This window comes from Macaca fascicularis, chromosome 11, assembly GCF_037993035.2.
Source record: "Macaca fascicularis isolate 582-1 chromosome 11, T2T-MFA8v1.1".
Taxonomy (NCBI): Eukaryota; Metazoa; Chordata; class Mammalia; order Primates; family Cercopithecidae; genus Macaca; species Macaca fascicularis.
In genome coordinates, this window is record NC_088385.1 from 115,964,257 (window position 1) to 115,983,329 (window position 19,073).

The 19,073-nt window shown below is 46.3% G+C and overlaps 1 protein-coding gene across 10 annotated transcripts in view; it reads left to right on the forward strand.

Annotated features, from left to right (window-relative positions):
- Nucleotides 1-19,073, forward strand: part of ACACB (acetyl-CoA carboxylase beta) — a 166,411-nt gene that overhangs the window by 1,165 nt on the left and 146,173 nt on the right. For 7 of the 10 annotated variants that reach the window (XR_012420593.1, XR_012420594.1, XM_045365880.2 and 4 more), the window contains exon 1: nt 4,031-4,248. The gene's annotated coding sequence lies outside the window, so the exon portion shown is untranslated. Of the gene's footprint in view, nt 1-616; nt 963-4,030; nt 4,249-7,451; nt 7,547-14,269; nt 14,468-19,073 lie in introns of those variants that run through there. The other 3 variants (XM_074007734.1, XM_065524772.1, XM_065524771.1) reach the window with 3 other exon arrangements.

The following is a 19,073-nucleotide window of genomic DNA, read 5'->3' on the forward strand; positions in this document are numbered from 1 at the left end:
TTTGGGTGGCCGAGATGGGCGGATCACCCGAGGTCAGGAGTTCAAGCCTGACCAACATGGAAAAACCCCGTCTCCACTAAAAATACAAAATTAGCCAGGCATGGTGGCATGTGCCTGTAATCCCAACTACTTGGGAGACTGAGGCAGGAGAATCTCTTGAACCCAGGAGATTGCGCCATTGCACTCCAGACTGGGCAACAAGAGCACAAGAGTGAAACTCCATCTCAAAAACAAAACAAAACAAAACAAAAACAAAAAAAACAGGCTACTCATTTTGATGAACTCTTCGCTATGTGGTAGTTGCTTTTTTTACATGTCAAGTCTGCTATGTTCCTGCACTCAGTATGCAAAGATGCATAAAAGGCAGTCTTAGCCTTTTAGGTGAGGGGTTGGCAAATTTTCTGTGAAGGGTCAGATGGTAAATATTTGAGGGTTGGCAGTTACCCGTTCTCCGTGGGAACTGCTCAACAACTCACTGCAGAGAAAGCGGCCATGGGCAAAATGTACAGGAACGGGTGAGGCTGTGTTCCAATAAAACTTTATTATTTATGGACACTGAAATTTGTGTTTAATATGATTTTCATGTGTCATGAAATCTTTTTTTTTTCCTCCTAAGCATTTAACAAATGTGAAAACCACTCCTAGCTTGAGAGCTATCGGAAAACAGGCATCTGGAGCCATAGTCTGCAGACCCTCGTGTGCACCCACTGTCAGTGCGGTGGGAACAAAAAGCAACGGCTGGGACAGCCCAGGAAAGAAGAAATTTCCCACTGGAGGGAATGTCTCAGTAGATATTGAACTTCCCAGGCCACAAAGAGGAACAAGAGCACTCAACAGTGAGGAGCTGGCCTCTGCAAAGCCAGGAGCCGCATGCTGGATATGGAGCTGGAAGGTTCCACGTGGCAAGGTTTGGGAGGCTTCTGAGAACCTGGCCTAACGATTGCTGTTGCCTCCCTTTTCAGGTGAGTTAGGGAGATCTCTGAAAGCTTTCGGAATTGGTAACACAAGGAAGTCATTTATTAGCAAATGTACTGGAAACGTCCAGTTATAAAATAATTAATTGTGTGAAAGTCACTGCCTGCTTTTGATCTGTGTCCAGCAGGGCAAGGTCAGGGACTGTAAATTGTTTGCATTTTTTACAGATAGACTTTAGCATGTTGCCAGTATGCTTGTATTATTAGATAATATATCTCTCTGTTAAAATTCACTTTCTGCTTCAGTTTGCTCCTTATATAAAAGTCTTAGCAAAGGTGTTTGGTGGAGAAGCAAAGTTTTTGGTGTATGCGTGTGGTGTTGGCTTTTCATCCTTGCCAAACCTTCAAGATTTACAAGGAAAAACAGGTTGCAGGGAGGTGCTCTGGGTTACTTTGAAAAGACCCCATATGCTGACTTGTGCTGACTCAAGCTGAGGAAAGCTAGAACATTCCTCTGCTGGAAATGGCCTCCTTATTAACAGTCCTTCTGACACTGTAATTTGGGTCTGATAACAGAAAGTTCCTTTGTAGTTTAACTCAGTGGGAACTTTTTTTTTTTTTTTTTTGAGATGGAGTCTCACTCTGTGGCTTAGTATGGAGTGCAGTGACTCAGTCATGGCTCACTGCAGCCTCAACTTCCTGGGCTCAGGTGATCCTCCTGCCTCAGCCTCCTGAGCATCTGGGACCACGGGTGTGCACCACCATACCTGGCTAAGTTTTTAATAGAAATGGGGTCTTGCTATGTTGCCCAGGCTAGGGAACCAATTTTTAAGTTTTTGAAATATGCTTGGAAATATAAATATTAGTGAGCAGAGCAGACCAGGAGATCAATAATTTTTGTTCTCTGCTTCTTAGTTGTGCATATAGTATGTTCTTTTGTCTCTCTTAATGATGTTTGGGGTGAGGGTGTGGGAGAGGAAGGTAGGGAGGCTTACAACAAGAAGCTAGTGCTCCTCCAGCCTAGAGAAACTAAAACATACAAAAGCCAGACTCCATCCCTGGAAATTCTGATTTAATTGGTAGAGGAAGGCATCTGAATTCTCATAGAGGGTCTGGTTTGCAGCAGAACTGGTGATTTCTTTCCAGGTGCCTTGTTTTGTTAGACCACTTAATAATTTTTTTGGGGCCAGGCACAGTGGCTCACACCTGTAATCCCAGTGCTTTAGGAGGCAAGGCAGGAAGATCGCTTTAGGCCAGGAGTTCAAGACCAACCTGGGCAACATAATGAGACCTTGTCTCTTAAAAAAAATTTTTTTTTTTAAATTAAACAGAGGTGGTGTGTGCCTGTAGTTCTGGCTACTTGGGAAGCTGAGGCAGGAGGATCATTTGAGCCTAGTTCGAGGCTGCAGTGAGCTATGATCATGCCACTGTACTCCATCCAGCCTGGGCAACAGAGCAAGTTCCCATTTCTAAAAGAAAACAAAAAATGTAACTTGATACCTGTGACTTTCTGAAACTAAGAGCTGCTTGAAGAAATATATTTCTATTCCTGTTCTTGTGTTTGATGGAAAGTGTTTATTAATAACTTTGGTTTCAAACCTTCCAATTATATTCTAGAAAATACCTGTGTCTTAAAGAAAGAGATAGTATCTAGGGAGAACTGAATCACTGCAGAGTTCTTCATCTGTCCGTATGGGTATGTCTAGTCTTTTTGAATGTAATGAATTTCATTAGAAGGATATTAAGTGCTTGTCATGAGTAAGCCCCTGCGCCAGAAGCTCAATCTAAATCATTTCATTTTCTCACCCATATGGTGAAGTAGCTGATCAGGACACTGAAGCTCAGCCATTTGCTCAAAGTCATGGCTAATGGAGGGAGGATTCCAACCCACATCAGCTTGATTTCAAAGCCTAATAGTCCTGCCACTGTCAACATCCTGCCTAGATCATGATGATTTGGAATCATTGGGAAAGATTTTTTTTTTTCATGTCATGAAGTTTGAAGCCTAAGAATTTTTTTCAATGGAATTTTATAAAAATGTCCTTGAATCACAGATGGCTGTCCCTGGAAACATAGGTTTGTTTGAGAGTCACCTCTTTTGTTGTCTTAATAAATAGTCTAAGAGCCATCACAAGGGCTACTGTGGCTAGAGAACATATGACACGGGCCGCGCACTGTGCAGGCATTTGACCCGCATTCCTTCACCCCCGGTTCCTGTAACGTGTACCTGGTGCTGTGAGGTTACAGCTGATAACGCTGGGGTTTCCAGAGCACGTGCTTCCAAGTCCAGTGGAGAAAATCCCAAGAAGTCCGATATTCAATGGCCGTTCCTTACTGGAAAGTAAGCCCAGAAACGAAGTAGCTGTGAACAGGCTGCACCAGCCCCAGTAGCAATTTCCATTTAAACCGTTTTGCACAGATCCCGTGCTCAGCGCTCTCGCCAGTTTCTCCACTTGCTGTTTAGTAAGGCCATCCTTGTTGGCAGGAAGTGGGGCCACTGAACTGCTGTTCCCCCTTCCCTGTTGCCTGAGCACAATGTGCTCCTATGTGGTCTCCGCTTTCCTGCTGCCTAGTTGGCTGGGCTGCTCCAGCTGGGCCTTAGAGGCGACCTTTGTCCCACATGCCAGCCCTCCCCACGTTGCAGAACACTGTGTAACTGCAGTGTGTCCTGAATTTCCTCTTCTCTGCTCAACCCTAGCAAGAGCCAGTCGACCCTGAATGAGAATGTGGGAATGGAGCTGTTTTTTTCTTTTATCCCCACGTCACAAGAAATTGGAAACATTCCATTAAGTGGAGTGATTCGAGAGAGTTTCGCCAGATCTTTTCAGGGGAGAGAAGCCAGGTGACCTGATAGCCATCATCACCTTCCCATTCACGGTTTTCACCGGGGGCTTCTCAAATAACCAACACCTGTAGGCAGTTAATTTTCAGCATGTCACAGGAGGGCCCAAATGACTTTGTGCCTAATGCTTACGACAACATGGACTTTAGATTCCTCGTGGTTTCAATAGCGAAGAATTATGAAATAAAGCGAGTTATGGGATTAAAAAGCAGATAGCAGAACTCCCCCAGGAGTAGCCAGGGCTGCGCAAGTGGTGTGGCGTGGGATCTTTCTTGTCTTTGCCCTGGGTTGTTGCTGCTTTGAAGGTTAAGTGCTCCAGGGATATTTTTAAACAGCAGGAGCTGGTTAATCTAAAAGTGACATTTGCAGTTCCCACAGTAAGCAGCTAGCAGGCTTAGATTCAGGCCCTCAGCAAACACGGAACCTGGAAAATGTAACCCTGAATGCACGGTTGGGAGGACATGGCAAGAGAAAAGCAGCAGGAAGAAAGTGGTAAGTCAGCTCACCCCTCCCCGGGGTCCCGGACCATTCTGCCAGCGTCCAGGTAAATTCGAACCTGTTGTATAGTGAGAGCAGACCCTGTACGAAGGCGTGCACTTGGGATCCCTGGGGAAAAATGACTCCTGTCATGTTTGAAGGAAGCTGATCAGATGACCTCGAAATGTAATGTAGATGAAAGAAAAGGGCCTTTCTTTGCTTCTATAAATGGTGGTGTGGATCCCTGGACATGCTTCCATATAAGTTCCACAACGTTTTATAAACAGTTCTATGTTGTTTGGATTTTTTGCCTCCAAAGCTACTGTCTTAAGGAATAATATTCTGTTTCTGTTTCTTCAAATGGTTTGTTTATTTATTTATTTATTTATTTATTTTAAAGCAGACTAATGGGCCAGGCGTGGTGGCTCATGCCTGTAATCCCAGCACTTTGGGAGGCTGAGGCAGGCAGATCACCTGAGGTCAGGAGTTTAAGAGCAGCCTGACCAACATGGAGAAACCCCGTCTCTACTAAAAATACAAAAAATTAGCCGGGTGTGGTGGCACATGCCTGTAACCCCAGCTACTCAGGAGGCTGAGGTAGGAGAATCGCTTGAACCCCGTGGGCGGAGATTGTCGTGAGCCAAGATCACGCCATTGCACTCTAGCCTGGGCAACAAGAGTGAAACACCATCACACACACATACAAAAAATAATAAATAAAGTGGACTAAGGCCGGGCACGGTGGCTCACGCCACCCAGCACTGTGGGAGGCTGAGGCGGGCAGATCTCTTGAGGTCAGGAGTTCGAGACCAGCCTGGCCAACATGGCGAAACCCCATCTCTACTAAAAATATAAAAATTAGCCAGATGTGGTGGCGGGCGCCTGTAATCCCAGCTACTTGGGAGGCTGAGGCAGGAGAATTGCTTGAACCCAGGAGGTAGGGGTTGCAGTGAGCTAAAATCGCGCTCAGGCTGCATTCCAGCCTGAGTGACAGAGCAAGACTCTGTCTCAAAAAAAAAAAAAAAGAAGAAGAAGAAAACGAGACTAACAGTAAAGCATTTGTAGTGGTCCTATATCCTATATTCCTAGGAAGACATGACTTTCTTTAAATGTTTAAAAAACGCATTGCAAAATAATATGCAAGTTAAAAGGTCATGCAGCACCGTGCAAAAGTCTCCTCGCTCTGTTGTTCCTGTCTAACCCTCCTCCTCCAGGTAGCCACTGTGCACATTTTGGTATACACCCCCTAGACCTTTTATTCTGTGCACTCATACTGTACACAACTATCTCCCTCATGTCTATTGTGATTACTTTTACTTTTTAATGTCAATGGGCATCCATATAGGTTGGGTGACCAACCATCCCAGTTTTCTCAGGACTGGGGAATTCCCGGGACACGGGACTTGCAATTTAAAAACTGAAAGTTGAGGATATCATTTTATAAATTGCATGATTCTGCTAACAGTGACGTGGAGTTCTTTACAAGATTTCTTTTTATGACTTCTCCAAGTTTTAAGTGGAAAGACCCAGCCAATCCTAATTCATGTGATTTAGAGATGAAAATATCTCCAATCTGTAACTTTCTTTCAGAAGCTCTTCAGAGTTTTATTTGCTCCTGCTCAGGTGTTGTGTAAACTTGCTCATACTTTCAATACCTTTAGGTCTGAGACAGAAATTCGAGTATTACATTACATGAGATACCCAATCTTCGTGGGGAAGTAAACATTTTAATCTTTTGAAATCGAGGTTTCCTCAAAGTCTTATCCCAGTAGAAACTTTGGAATACCTTATTCTTTTTTTTTTTGAGACAGAGTCTCGTCCTGTCACCCAGGCTGGAGTGCGGTGGCGCGATCTCGGCTCACTGCAACCTCTGCTTCCCAGGTTCAACCAATTCCTCAGTCTCAGTCTCCCGGGTAGCTGGGATTGCAGGCAAGCACTACCACGCCCAGCTAATTTTTTGTATTTTTAGTAGAGATGGGGTTTTGCCATGTTGGCCAGACTGGTCTGGAACTCCTGATCTCAGGTAATCTGCTCACCTTGGCCTCCCAAAGTGCTGGGATTGCGGGCATGACCCACTGCACCCAGCCTGGAATACCTTGTTCTTATGCTTCCTCTGAATTTGTGATTCAGTGACTTCTTACTTTAAAGTAGAGTTCACCTGTACCCAGGGAAACCAGGAAACACAGTTAGAAATCTTGCATTTGATCCGAAAAATGCATGCACATTTCACATTCAATCCTAATAGATCTCTCTGTTTGCAATGATAATAGTAAATTTATTACCATAGAGTAAGGTGATTTTCTAGGAAGATAGACCGTGTTCATTTATTCCAGGAATCCGGGGATCTTTGTATCAGAGAATCCAGGCTGGGCACAGCAGAGAAACCAAGGGATTGATTATTGGGTAGTTGGCATACCCTAGGTATTCATAATTATGGAATCTCACATAATTCTGATGACAATCCTAGGAAGGAGGTTTTATTTATTCCATTCCACAGGCCAGGAAACCAAGGTTCAGAGAATTTCCATGATGGGCTCAGGCCAATCAGATAACAAATGGCAAGGCCTCCACCCACGTCTGCTGTACTCCAGAAGTCCTGCTTTCCGGGCTCATACCTTAGCCACTCCGACCCATGCTGGTCCCTCAGAAAACAACTGCACATAGAAAAGGTCCCTTCAGACCACACACAGTGGCTCATGCCTATAATCCCAGCACTTTGGGAGGCTGAGGAGACAGATCACTTGAGGTGAGACAGGGTCTTCGGCCGGGCGTGGTGACTCACATCTGTAATTCCAGCACTTTGGGAGGCCGAAGCAGGCAGATCACTTGAGGCCAGGAGTTTGAGACCAGCCTGGCCAACAAGAAAAAACCCCATCTCTACAAAAAATACAAAAATTAGCCGAGCCTGGTGGCATGCACCTGTAATCCCAGCTACTCAGGAGGCTGAGGCAGGAAAATCTTTTGAACCTGGGAGGCAGAGGTTGCAGTGAGCGGAGATCGTGCCACTACACTCCAGCTTGGGTGACAGAATGAGACTCTGTCTCAAAAAAAAAGAGACAGGGTCTTGCTCTGTTGCCCAGGCTGGAGTGCAGTGGCACGATCTCGGCTCACTGCAGCCTCTACTACCCTGGGCTCCCATCTCAGCCTCCAGAGTAACTGGAACTACAGGGACATGCCACCATGCCTGGCTAATTTTTTTTTTTTTTTTTTTTTTTTAGGTAACAGGGTTTGCCATGTTGCTCGGGCTGGTCTTGAACTCTTGGGCTCAAGTGATCCTCCTGCCTTGGCCTCCCAAAGTGCTGGGATTACAGATGTGAGTCACTGTATCTGGCCGCCAGAGTATTTTCAAGCAATTCTCAGAGCCAGATATCACACTGTTTTCCCCATGATACATTAGCACACATCTCTAAAAGACATGAGGTTGGTTTTTTTTTTTTAAACCATTGCCATAATTATATCTATCTCATACAATGAATGATAATTCCTTAATCTAGTACCTAGTTCATGCTGACTGTCCTCCAGGTGTCTCAAAGATGTCTTTGAACGGTTTTATTCAAATCAGGACCCACAGGGGTTCTCTTAAGTCTCTTCTCATCTGTAATAATCAGCAACTCCCTTTATTAAATGCCAGTTACTTATTGAAACTGGGTCATTTGTCTCATAGAATTTTCCATATTCTGGATTTGGCTGATTGCATCTTCCAAGTGTCTAACATGTTCTTCTGCACCTATAAATAAGTACTAGGTCAAGAGGCTTGAATAAATTCAGGTGCAGATCCTTGGCAGGAGTATTTTGAAAGTGTTTTTCTGTGTTTTCTCTTGTATCATGTCAAGAACATAAAGTTCAGTTATCCTACTTTTAGTGATGTTGGTTCATTAGTGAGTTTAGGGTATCAGTCTGACCTCCATCGTAAAGTTCCCTGTCACCCTCTTGCCAAATGACTTTATAAGCTGCTGCTGAGCAAAGCCCAGATTATTGTTTCATTACTGTAGTCATTTTCTACTTCCATCAGTCTTTCTGTGCTTATTAGCTCCTGTTGTTTTTCTTTGATGTTGTTTCTGGGGTTTTGTTTTGTTTTGGTTTGGTTTGGTTTTTGAGACAGGGTCTCTCTCTGTCACCCAGGCTAGAGTGCAGTGACACGATCTTGGCTCACTGCAACCTCAACTTTTCAGTTTCAAGCGATCCTCCTGCTTCAGCCTCTTGAGTAGCTGGGACCACAGGTGCTCGCCACCATGCCTGGCTAATTTTATGTATTTTCGATATAGATGAGGTTTCACTATGTTGCCTATGCTGGTCTCAAACCTGAGCTCAAGCGATCCTCCCACCTTGGCCTTCCAAAGAGCTGGGATTACAGGCATGAGCCACTGTGCCCAGCCCAACTCTCATTGTTCTATACTACACGACTTTCCTCAACCATTTGCTTACCCTGAAATACAGTCCCTGAAAGGCAGAGTACATGGTTGATTATGTCCTTTTTGGGGGGGCGGAGGGCGGCGGGTAAGTCTATTTTCAGAGTAATGAGTGGCCTAGCAGCCATGAAAAGTATCAACGAGTTGTTTTTGTTTTGAGTGGTGTTACGACCTCATGGTTTTAAAAGATATTTTGATGTGTTTCAATCCACTGCAGTCATCATCCGTTTGCAGCCTCTTTTTGGCATGCCATGCCTCTGGAGGGTCCTTGTTTTCAGGCAGGAAGATATCTCAGCTCATCATGTACATTTCTGCCCCAGCCCTAGAATCAGCCATTTCTCCAAGGAGTCCTGGTTCCTTTCAGTGGGAAATGACTTCAGCAATTTCTGGAGGGATAATTCAAGTGATAGGCCTTTAGACAGCGGAGCATGTTTTCCACTGGAGGTGGAAAAATGGCTCCTCTTACTTTCCTTCAAGGCAGGGGCTGATCTGGAACCATTCAGGCCAGTTTTGCCTGAGATGGCAGATTCACCACATCAAGAATTTGATTTGAGCCAGGCATGTGGCTTATGCCTGTAATCCTAGCACTTTGGGAGGCAGAGGTGGGAAGATTGCTTAAGGACAGGAGTTCAAGACCAGCCTGGGCAACATAGAAAGACCCTGTCTCTACAAAATATAAAAAAAAATTGGCTAGGTGTCGTGGTGTGCACCTGTAGTCTCAGCTATTTGGGAGGCTAAAACAGGAGGATTGCTTGGTCCCAGGAGTTCGAGGCTGCAGCAAGTTATGACTGTGCCACTGGACTCCAGCCTGGGTGACAGAGAGAGACCTTGTCTCTACACACACACACACACACACACACACACAAAAAAAAAAAAAAAAAAAGAAGAAAGGAAAAAGAGCACTTACAGTGTACCAGGCATTGCGGATGGGCATCTTTCTGGGTCTGTATTCTCAGAGGGCCCTGGGAGACTCAATCATTTGAGTAATTTCCTGGCTGAGGGAGAAGCTGAAATGTATAGACTTCTCTTAAATATGTTTTGCTCCCTGAAGTTGTTCCAAAATCAGAGGACTTGAATGCTGTACACCCAAACTCAACTTTAGGATGGAGTGGTTTGGGATTCGGCACAAAACCAGAGATGTAGTAATCTTTTGCTTACTCTAGTGGTACTGGCTGGGATTCACTGAAGACCCAGATGCTCTGACATGTAAGTTTGAGAACTGCTGACCCTCTTTGGGTGTCTTTTTCAGACTCCGATTCCACCAATCCAATAGGGTAGCCCATTAAACAATTGAATCAATGACCCGGTCACCTCCACCTATGACAAATCAAGCTTTAGAGTCAGGTAGCCCAGCGTTGAATGCCATGTATACCTTCAAGCTGTGTGACTTCGAACAAGTCACTCCACCTCTCTGGACATTGGATTCTCATGTGTGAAATGGGATACGTGTAAACAAGATGCTTACAATGGAAGGCATTATTGGTATTATTAATTTTCAGAATAAAGCTCTTACTCAGGAGTTCAAGACTAGCCTGGGCAACAAAGTGAGATCCCGTCTCACATGCCTGTAGTCCCAGCTACTCTGGAGGCTGAAGTGGGAGGATGGCTTGAGCCTGGGAGGCAGAGGTTGCAGTGAGCCGAGATCACGCCACTGCACTCCGGTCTGGGTGACAGATCCTGAACCTGCCTCAAAAAAAAAAAAAAAGAATAAAGCTGTTAGTATTTGCAGTCAGGGAGTGTCAGGGAGCAGACTCACTCCCTATATTCCTAGAGATGACAGTTACAATTATTTTGCTGTGCCCGAACATTCGTTCCTCTGGGGTAAGGGAGCATGGTGTGTCACCAGTGCCATCAAGCACAGTTGCAGGGGAAGGTGAGGTTCTTGGATCACACCAGGGGGTGTGCCTTTTCAAGTCTTCCAGTTCGCAGGGAGGGTAGACCTCCCACCACTGCCAGCTAAAAGTTGTCACATATCTTCTTCAGATGCAAAAATCTTAAAGGATCATCCTTCACAACACAACTGATATGCTAATCACAGCTCCTGCTTTAGGAACTTTGGCAGAGTCCCCAAGAGTAAATTCTGCTTGAGATGTCCTGGTCCCTTGGCAGCCTGGTGAGCTCCTATTCAACCTTCAAAGTCCCAGTGCAGATGTCCTTTACTTTTTGCTCTCCCTCACGTCTGTCTTCAACCTGGAAGGTGTCTTCTCTGAACTGCCTTCTAGATGTGGCTTTTCTGAGATTCTAGCAATTAGATCTTTTTTTTTTTTTTTTCTTTTTGAGACAGAGTCTTGCTGTGTCACCCAGACTGCAGTGAAGTGGCACAATCTCAGCTCACTGCAAACTCTGCTTCCCGGGTTCAAGTGATTCTCCTGCCTTAGCACCCCAGTAGCTGGGATTACAGCTGCCTGCCACCATACCTGGCGAATTTTTTTGGTCTTTTTTTCTCCTTTTTTTTTTTTAGATGGAGTTTCACTCTTGTTGCCCAGGCTGGAGTGCAATGGAGCAATCTCGGCTCACTGCAACCTCCACCTCCTGGGTTTAAATGGTTATCCTGCCTCAGCCTCCCAAGTAGCTGGGATTACAGGCGTCCACCAACATACCCAGCTAATTTTTTGTATTTTTAGTAGAGACGGGGTTTCACTATGGTGGCCAGGCTGGTCTCGAACTCCCAAACTCAAGTAATCTGCCTGCCTCAGCCTCCCAAAGTGCTGGAATTACAGGCATGAGCCACTGCACCCAGTCAGCAATTAGATTTTAATTTTTAAAGTTTTTCTTTATTTGGGCAGAACATACCTATCTCCCCCAAAGCCTTTCCAAGAAGAAGAACCCAAAATCTAGAGAAGTATTTTTGTTTTTTTTAAGCAGTAATAGATGGACTTTTTCCCCCCAATTTAATTAATTAATTTGTTTTCCAAGACAGGGGTCTCGTTATGTTACCCAGGCTGGTCCTGAACTCCCGGGCTCAAACAATCCTCCCACCTTGGCCTCCCAAAATGTTGAGATTACGGGCATGAGCCACTGTGCCTGGTCAACTTAATAAATTATCAATTGACAAATAAACATTGCTTATTTCTTTGTGGCATTTTAAGTTCCTTAAGAATGGACACAGGCGCCGGGCGCGGTGGCTCAAGCCTGTAATCTCAGCACTTTGGGAGGCCGAGGCAGGCGGATCACAAGGTCAGGAGATCGAGACCACAGTGAAACCCCGTCTCTACTAAAAATACAAAAAATTAGCCGGGCGCGGTGGCGGGCGCCTGTAGTCCTAGCTACTCAGGAGGCTGAGGCAGGAGAATGGCGTGAACCCAGGAGGCGGAGCTTGCAGTGAGCCGAGATCGCGCCACTGCACTCCAGCCTGGGCAACAGCGTGAGACTCCGTCTTAAAAAAAAAAAAAAAAAAAAAAAAAAAAGAATGGACACAGGCTGGGCACAGTGGCTCAGGCATGTAATCCCAACACTTTGGGAGGCCAAAGTGGGAGGATCACTTGAGGCAAGCCTGGGTGACAAAGCAAGACCCTTTCTTAATAAAAAATAAAAAAGAATGGACACAGACAGATTTAAAAACAAGCCCACAACTCAAAAACAGAGCAGTGACCCTGACAGTCACTTAGGATGTTGCCTGGAGTTTGTGGACAGAAATTCTGCACGTAGAGCAGGAGAGTGTGAGAATTAGGAGCTCAGGCTCCAAAGTGAGGCCACGTGGGTCTTAAAAGTGTGGGCTTAGGGAATGACTGAGCCTCGGTTTCCTCGCCTATGAAAGGAGAAGGACCCTGCACGTAAAGCTGTTAGCACAGTGGCTGTCATAGGCCACATACGTGCCAGCAACACAGAAAAACACTCACCGTGACTTACTAGGAATCACTTCCTCTTTCCTGCAAAACTCCCAAACATTTCCTTTCTTCCCTTCTTCAACCCCTATGTGGGCATTAAAAAAATAATCCTCTCCTGAAATAACCTAAAAAGTGGTCTCCCTGGGCCCCCAAACATACCCAAAGTCCTTGGGAGCATCTTCATTGGATCAGGGAACAGATAGGATGTTAATTCAGCTTGGTCCATGCTGCTGAAAGCCCAGAGACTTCTCCCCTTTGGAAAAATGCCTGCCCCTGCAGGGCACCACCCCCTCCACCCCACAAAGCAGTTCCAGGCTGCAGGCCTGGGAAGCTGTCTTTGATGGTGGGATCTGCCTGTCCTGCCTGGGCTGGCCGATCCTTGGAGAGTGGCTCTGATACCTGACCAGGACAGACAGGTGCTGTGAACCAAATGTGAATCCTTTCTGTCCATGAGTGGAGGAAGATGCTCACAGCAGAAGCCACACTCACCATCACCTGCCTGGTTCTTTCTGTTCGGTGCACCAGGAAGGAGAGGCTGTATTTGATGTTGAGTGACTACATGAATCTTGGTTGGTTCTCCCAATAAGGTAGGTGAGGCTGGGTATTTTGCCTCCTTTTCTAGATGAGGACACTGAGGTTTGGAGAGGGGAGGTGATTTGTTCAAGATCACACTGTCTATTGGTGGCAGAGTCCTGCAGCGGTGGCTCACACTGCCTGAGGTGCTCTGAGTGCAGATGGTGAATGCTGATGACTCAGATGTGTACAGCCCAACTGCACCCAGCACTGTACTCAGTGCCCCAGGGGGATGAACTCATTGAACTCTTAACAACCCAGCTATGATGTAGGTACCATCCTTATCCCCATTTTGCAGATGAGGAGACTGATGATCAGAGAGGGCGTTTAACTTGCCCAAGGCTTCCCCAGCTTGTAAGTGGCAGAACCGACATGTGAACCCAGGTCAGTTTCCAGGGGACCGAACAAGGTGCCCGGTGACAGTCGACTTTGGCTGCCAATCATGCGTCAATATAGTGGACGCGCTGGCCTAGAGCCGAGGGTCTTGGTTGGTCTCAGTCTTTGGCTGTGTGGCTGATTGCACATGTGAACTCCTGGCCACCGTTTGCTTATCTACAAAACAAGCACACTGATTTGATGATCCTTGTGCTTTCCCGCATTCAGCTATAGGTTACAGCAGGTCGTTTTTGAGAAACTCTGATCTGTGACACTCCAGACCTGCAGGCTGAGTGCGGGTAAAGGCATCCGCCAGTCAGCCTCTTACGCCCTGGCAGCCACACTTGGCCTGTCCCCACCAGTTTAATTATCTCTGAATTTGCAAAAGGACATCGTGCCACTTGCTGGAGGGCCCTTGACCACCCCCTCTTCGTCCCGATACTGTTGCTTCTCTTTCCTGCCTGGGCTGGCCTGTGTGTCCAGCTGACCATTCGTGCCCAATATGGCCAAACACAAGTTGTCCTGAGTCTCACCCTCTCTTCTGGTCAGGCGTCTGACAGATGAACCCCTTGGAATATCTGTCGATGTTGTTTTCCCGTCTACCCAGGGCTGTTGTGATTACAGGAGTGTTTAAAGCCTATTCCGGAGACAGAGAGTTAGGCAAGAGGGCCATTGCATGAGCAGCAAAGTAGGGCTAAGTGCAGTAATGTGGCAAGTCGGAGGGAGGTGGCCCTCGAGCCCATGAAGCCCCTGGGAGTGCAGATAGCCTCTTAACTACCTCAGCTTGAAGTCAGGAGAAGGCTGAGGGAGGACCTTTGAAATGGCTTAAATTTACGGGTGACAGATAAAGGCATGCTGCACTGACAACTTGGGTGAATGCTCACCCATGTCGGAGTGCTGGCCGGTCCAAGCCCCGCCCCCATGGCCTGATGCACGCCACCAGCCTCCTGCTGAAAGGTGACACTCTGCCAGCTGGGTTCCTTTAGTCACCCTGTGGGCGCCTGTCAGCCTTACTCAAGAATGGAGCTGGTGGCTGCATCCCCAGTGACGGTAAGTGGCAACAAGTGCTGGGGAGTTCATCTTGGTAGGAGGAAAGATCCAAGCATGGATGGGGATTGCTGGGTGCTGACATTCTGTCCCCTCTGTCCTTCATAGACCTCTCGAGGCATGGGGATGTGTGTGCTGTCGGGGGATCTGGAAAACAGACTCCTGACTCCCGTCCTTGCCCTGCCCTTACCTGGTGACTGGCCAGCACTTACCGGGACTGAGCAGTTTCTTGCGTTCATTGTGGTGAAGGCGACGATCGCTCTTTCACCAGGCAGCTGTTGCTTGGGTTAGGTTTGCAAGACATAAAAATAGCTTTGTCTGGCATCTGGTTTTCAGGTCAGCTGGGCTATTTCAGCGAAGGGCAGCAGCCTGTCACGACAGCGTCCACAGAGTTTCACTGGAAGGGCTCCTCTGGCCTTTCCTGCTCATGGAATCAAACTGCACCATCAGTGCTCATTCTTCACCACGGCCCCCCGGTCTGGCACCGTTAGTTTACATGTCGATCTGCGGCTGTGTCTTAAAGGTACACAGCCGGCCGGGCGCGGTGGCTCAAGCCTGTAATCCCAGCACTTTGGGAGGCCGAGACGGGCGGATCACGAGGTCAGGAGTTCGAGACCATCCTGGCTAACACGGTGAAACCCCGTCTCTACTAAAAAATACAAAAAAACTAGCCGGGCGAGGTGGCGGGCGCCTGTAGTCCCGGCTACTCGGGAGGCTGAGGCAGGAGAATGGCGTAAAAACCCGGGAGGCAGAGCTTGCAGTGAGCTGAGATCCGGCCACTGCACTCCAGCCTGGGCGACACAGCGAGACTCCGTCTCAAAAAAAAAAAAAAAAAAAAAAAAAAAGGTACACAGCCAGGTGTCTGTCTGCTTTTAGGATCATATCTACACACTCCTTGTACCACCTGCTGCCTTATGGAATTTACTTACCTTCACTGCAGTGATGGGACAGTGGAAAAGGTACAAACAAGGGAAAGTTACTGATCCACAGTTTACCAGACTGTAAAATGGAAGTCAAATAATGACAATGGCAATAATAATGTCCATTGGGTTGTCCCTTTGTTTTCTTGAGATGGAGTCTCACTCTGTCACCCAGGCTGGAGTGCAGTGGTGTGATCTAAGCTCACTGCAATCTCTGCCTCCTGGGTTCAAGTGATTCTCCTGCCTCAGCCTCCCAAGTAGCTGGGATTACAGGCGTGCGCCACCATGCCCAGCTATTTTTTGTATTTTTAGTAGAACGAGGTTTCACCTTGTTGGCCAGGCTGGTCTCAAACTTCTGACCTCAGGTGATCCACCTGCCTCAGCCTCCCAAAGTGCTGGGAATACAGGTGTGAGCCATCACGCCCGGCCCCATGGGGGTGTTTTGAAGATTGGAGGGAGGTGGTGGTAAGGGTCTTGGGAGCTTGAAGACACTCCACAAATTTGATGGCTTATGTGTGTGGTTGCTATATAGGTACAGATGTTATTCAGAGAGCAACAGTGAGGTGAGTGGGGTGAGAATTCGTATCCCCATTTTATAAATGAGGAAACTGAGGCTCAGAGAGTCTCTTTGGTAGCTTTCTCAAGCAGTTCCCTGATTTATCTCTGTGTATTCACTTGGGAAAAGTTCTTGTGTGGGGTGATCTGTGGGTCCCACGTCATTACTCCGCAAAGAAAAAGGAAAGGCTTTGAGGTTTTTCATGGAGGTAACCCTGGAAGGAAGGTTTGGGCTATTAGATCCAATGGAACACCAGATTGTAACGGATTTGCAGAGTGAGAGAAGGGGTGCACTGGGGAGGAGAGCTGGCCACTGCATTCATCAGAGCCTCTGCTGCACAGCTTGCAGTTTCACCTGCCATCCCTCTATCACGTGGCATGCGTGTGTCTAACCATCTTGCCCATCGACTCATCCACTCACCTTCTCTCCCCACGCACCACCTACTCATCCTTCTGTCTGCAGTTAATCAGCCATCCATTTGTCCAGCCAGCCAGGATTTTCTAAGCCAGTTCCCGAAGAACTTACATCATGCAAAACTTGCGTAATTTGATTGGCTTTTCAACAGGAATCAATGTAAATAATATATTCTCACGCCTCATAATTCACAACTGTGGTAGTGCATTTTTGTCTTGATGCTGCACATCTCTCTCTTTCTCTCTCTCGCTCTCTCTCTCTCGTTGCTCAGGCTAGAGTGCAGTGGGGTGATCTTGGCTCATTGCAACCTCCCCCTCCTGAGCTCAAGCAATTCTCCTGCCTCAGCCTCCTGAGTACCTGGGACTACAGGCACACACCACTGCCCATGGCTAATTTTTATATTTTTTGTAGAGACGGGGTTTCGCCATGTTGCCCAAGCTGGTTGCAAACTCCTGAGCTCAAGAGATCTGCCCGCCTTGGCCTCTGAAAATGCTGAGGTTATAGGCATGAGCCACCGTGCCTGGCCTTGATGCTGTACTTTTCTAAGCAATAATTTAAGTATTTTTTAACTGGGGTAGAGGGATGCCCATCCTATCTATTTTATGTACCTGCTGTTTCTTATATCTCACAATTTCAAATGTGCACATTTAAAATTTGCCTAAGATTGGTCATATTTGTAGGAGTTGTTCTCCTCAGCCCTCTCTTTCAAAACTGTCATGGAGATACCTGGCTCATTCTCTTGGCGCTCCTGAATGCAGTTGCAGAAATGAGAGCTTTAAAAATCAAAATTCCAGCTTGGTTCAAGACATTGGTTGGTGCTCAATGTGTGTGCATATATATGTTTTTTTTTTTTTTTTTTTTTTTTTTTTCCCGTTTTTTCAGCACACAGTTTTTTTCATTTGTTTTGTTTTGTTTTGTTTTGTTTGAGACAGGATCTCACTTGGTTGCCTAGGCTGGAGTGCAGTGGTGCAATCATGGCTCACTGTAGTCTTGATGTCCCAGGCTCGAGTGAGCCTCCGGCCTTGGCCTCCCAAAGTGCTGGGATTACAGACGTAGCCATCACCCCCAGCTTGCACACAGTTTTTGAGCTCTTACTCTGTGCCAAGCACCAAGCTGGGTACAAGGATCCAAAATGAATGACACTTGGTCCACGTCCCCAAGGACCACCCAGTCGGTCAGGGAGAACAGACAACCAAACAAGCCATTTCCATGCCATGTTGTCTATGTCACCATGATGGAAGTCTGTACCCACAGGCGGACTGCTAGGCCAGGATGGGCTGGGCAGAGAGCCCCAAGGGAGTGGACTACTGACTTTCTAAAGCATTTGGCCACTGTGGCCAGTAGAGGGCGTGAGAGGGAGTGGCCACTCAGCAGGGGTCAGGTTTAGAGGGGCCCCGTATACCCTCCTTTCCTGGGGAGGATGTAGGATTTAATCTCTTGGGCCTCTGGGGAAGCCAGGACAGCTTTTGCAACATTTTTGGCAATGTTCTCTGCCAGTTGTTAATTTCAAAATTTTTCCTGAGGGCATGTGTGAGCCAGCTGTTTCAGGACTCGGACCTTTCTTGCAGACAATTTTAAAGATTTTCTTGAGAATTTACTATGTGTAAGAGAAATAGTAATAGCATGAAATAGACTTTGTCCCCAGAGGTTCCCAGCTCACCATTCAGAGGCAAAAGGAGACGGGAAGGCAGGGACTAGGCAGAGGGATTGAGACCAGAGATTCACAACCAAAGGACAGTTTTGCCTCCCATGGGACATTTGTCAATGTCTGGAGATGTTTTGGTTGTCCCAGCTGATGGAGGTAGAAGCTACTGGTATCAAACAGGCAGAGGTCAAGGGTGTTGCTCTACATAGTATAATGCACAGGACAGCCCCCACCACAAAGAATTTTCCAGCCCTAAATGTCAGTAGTGCCATGGTTGAGAAATCCTGGGTTAAGAACAAGGCATGGGCATCAGAAAGATAGCCATAGTACTGCTATGTATTTGTTTGAGTCGTTGTTTTTAATTCTTTTGGGATATACCTTGGAGTGAGATTGCTGGATCATATGATAATTCTATGTTCAACTTTTTAAGGTACCACCAAACTCTTTTCCACAACAGCTCCACCATTTTAAATTCCTACTGGCAATGGTTAAGAGTTCTAACTTCTGTACCTCTTCACCAACACTTGTTATTCTCTCTGTCTCTCTCTTTTGGGTTATAGCCATCCTAGTGCATGTGAAGTGGTATCTCACTGTGATTATATGATTTGCATTTTCCTGACACCTAAGCATGTTGAATATCTTTTCATCTATTTATTGACCATTTGTATATCTTCATTGGAGCAACGTCTATCCAAGTCCTCTGTCCACTTAAAAATTGGGTTGTTTGTCTTTTTGTTGTTGAGTTTTAGGAGCTCTTTATATATTCTGGATACTAGACTCTTACTATATGTATGGTTTGCAAATGCTCCTCCCATTTGGTAGGTTATCTTTTCACTTTCTTGATAGCATCCTATGATTCACGAAAGTTTTTAATCTTGATGAAGTCCAATTTACCTATTTTTTCTTATGTTGCTCATACTTGTGGTGTCATATCTAAGAACTGATTGCCAAATCCAAAGTCATGAAGATTTACTCCTATGTTTTCTTCTAAGAGGTTTATGGTTTTAGCTTTTATATTTAGGTCTTTGATCCATTTTGAGTTAATGATTTTATGTGGTATGAAGTAGGGGTCCA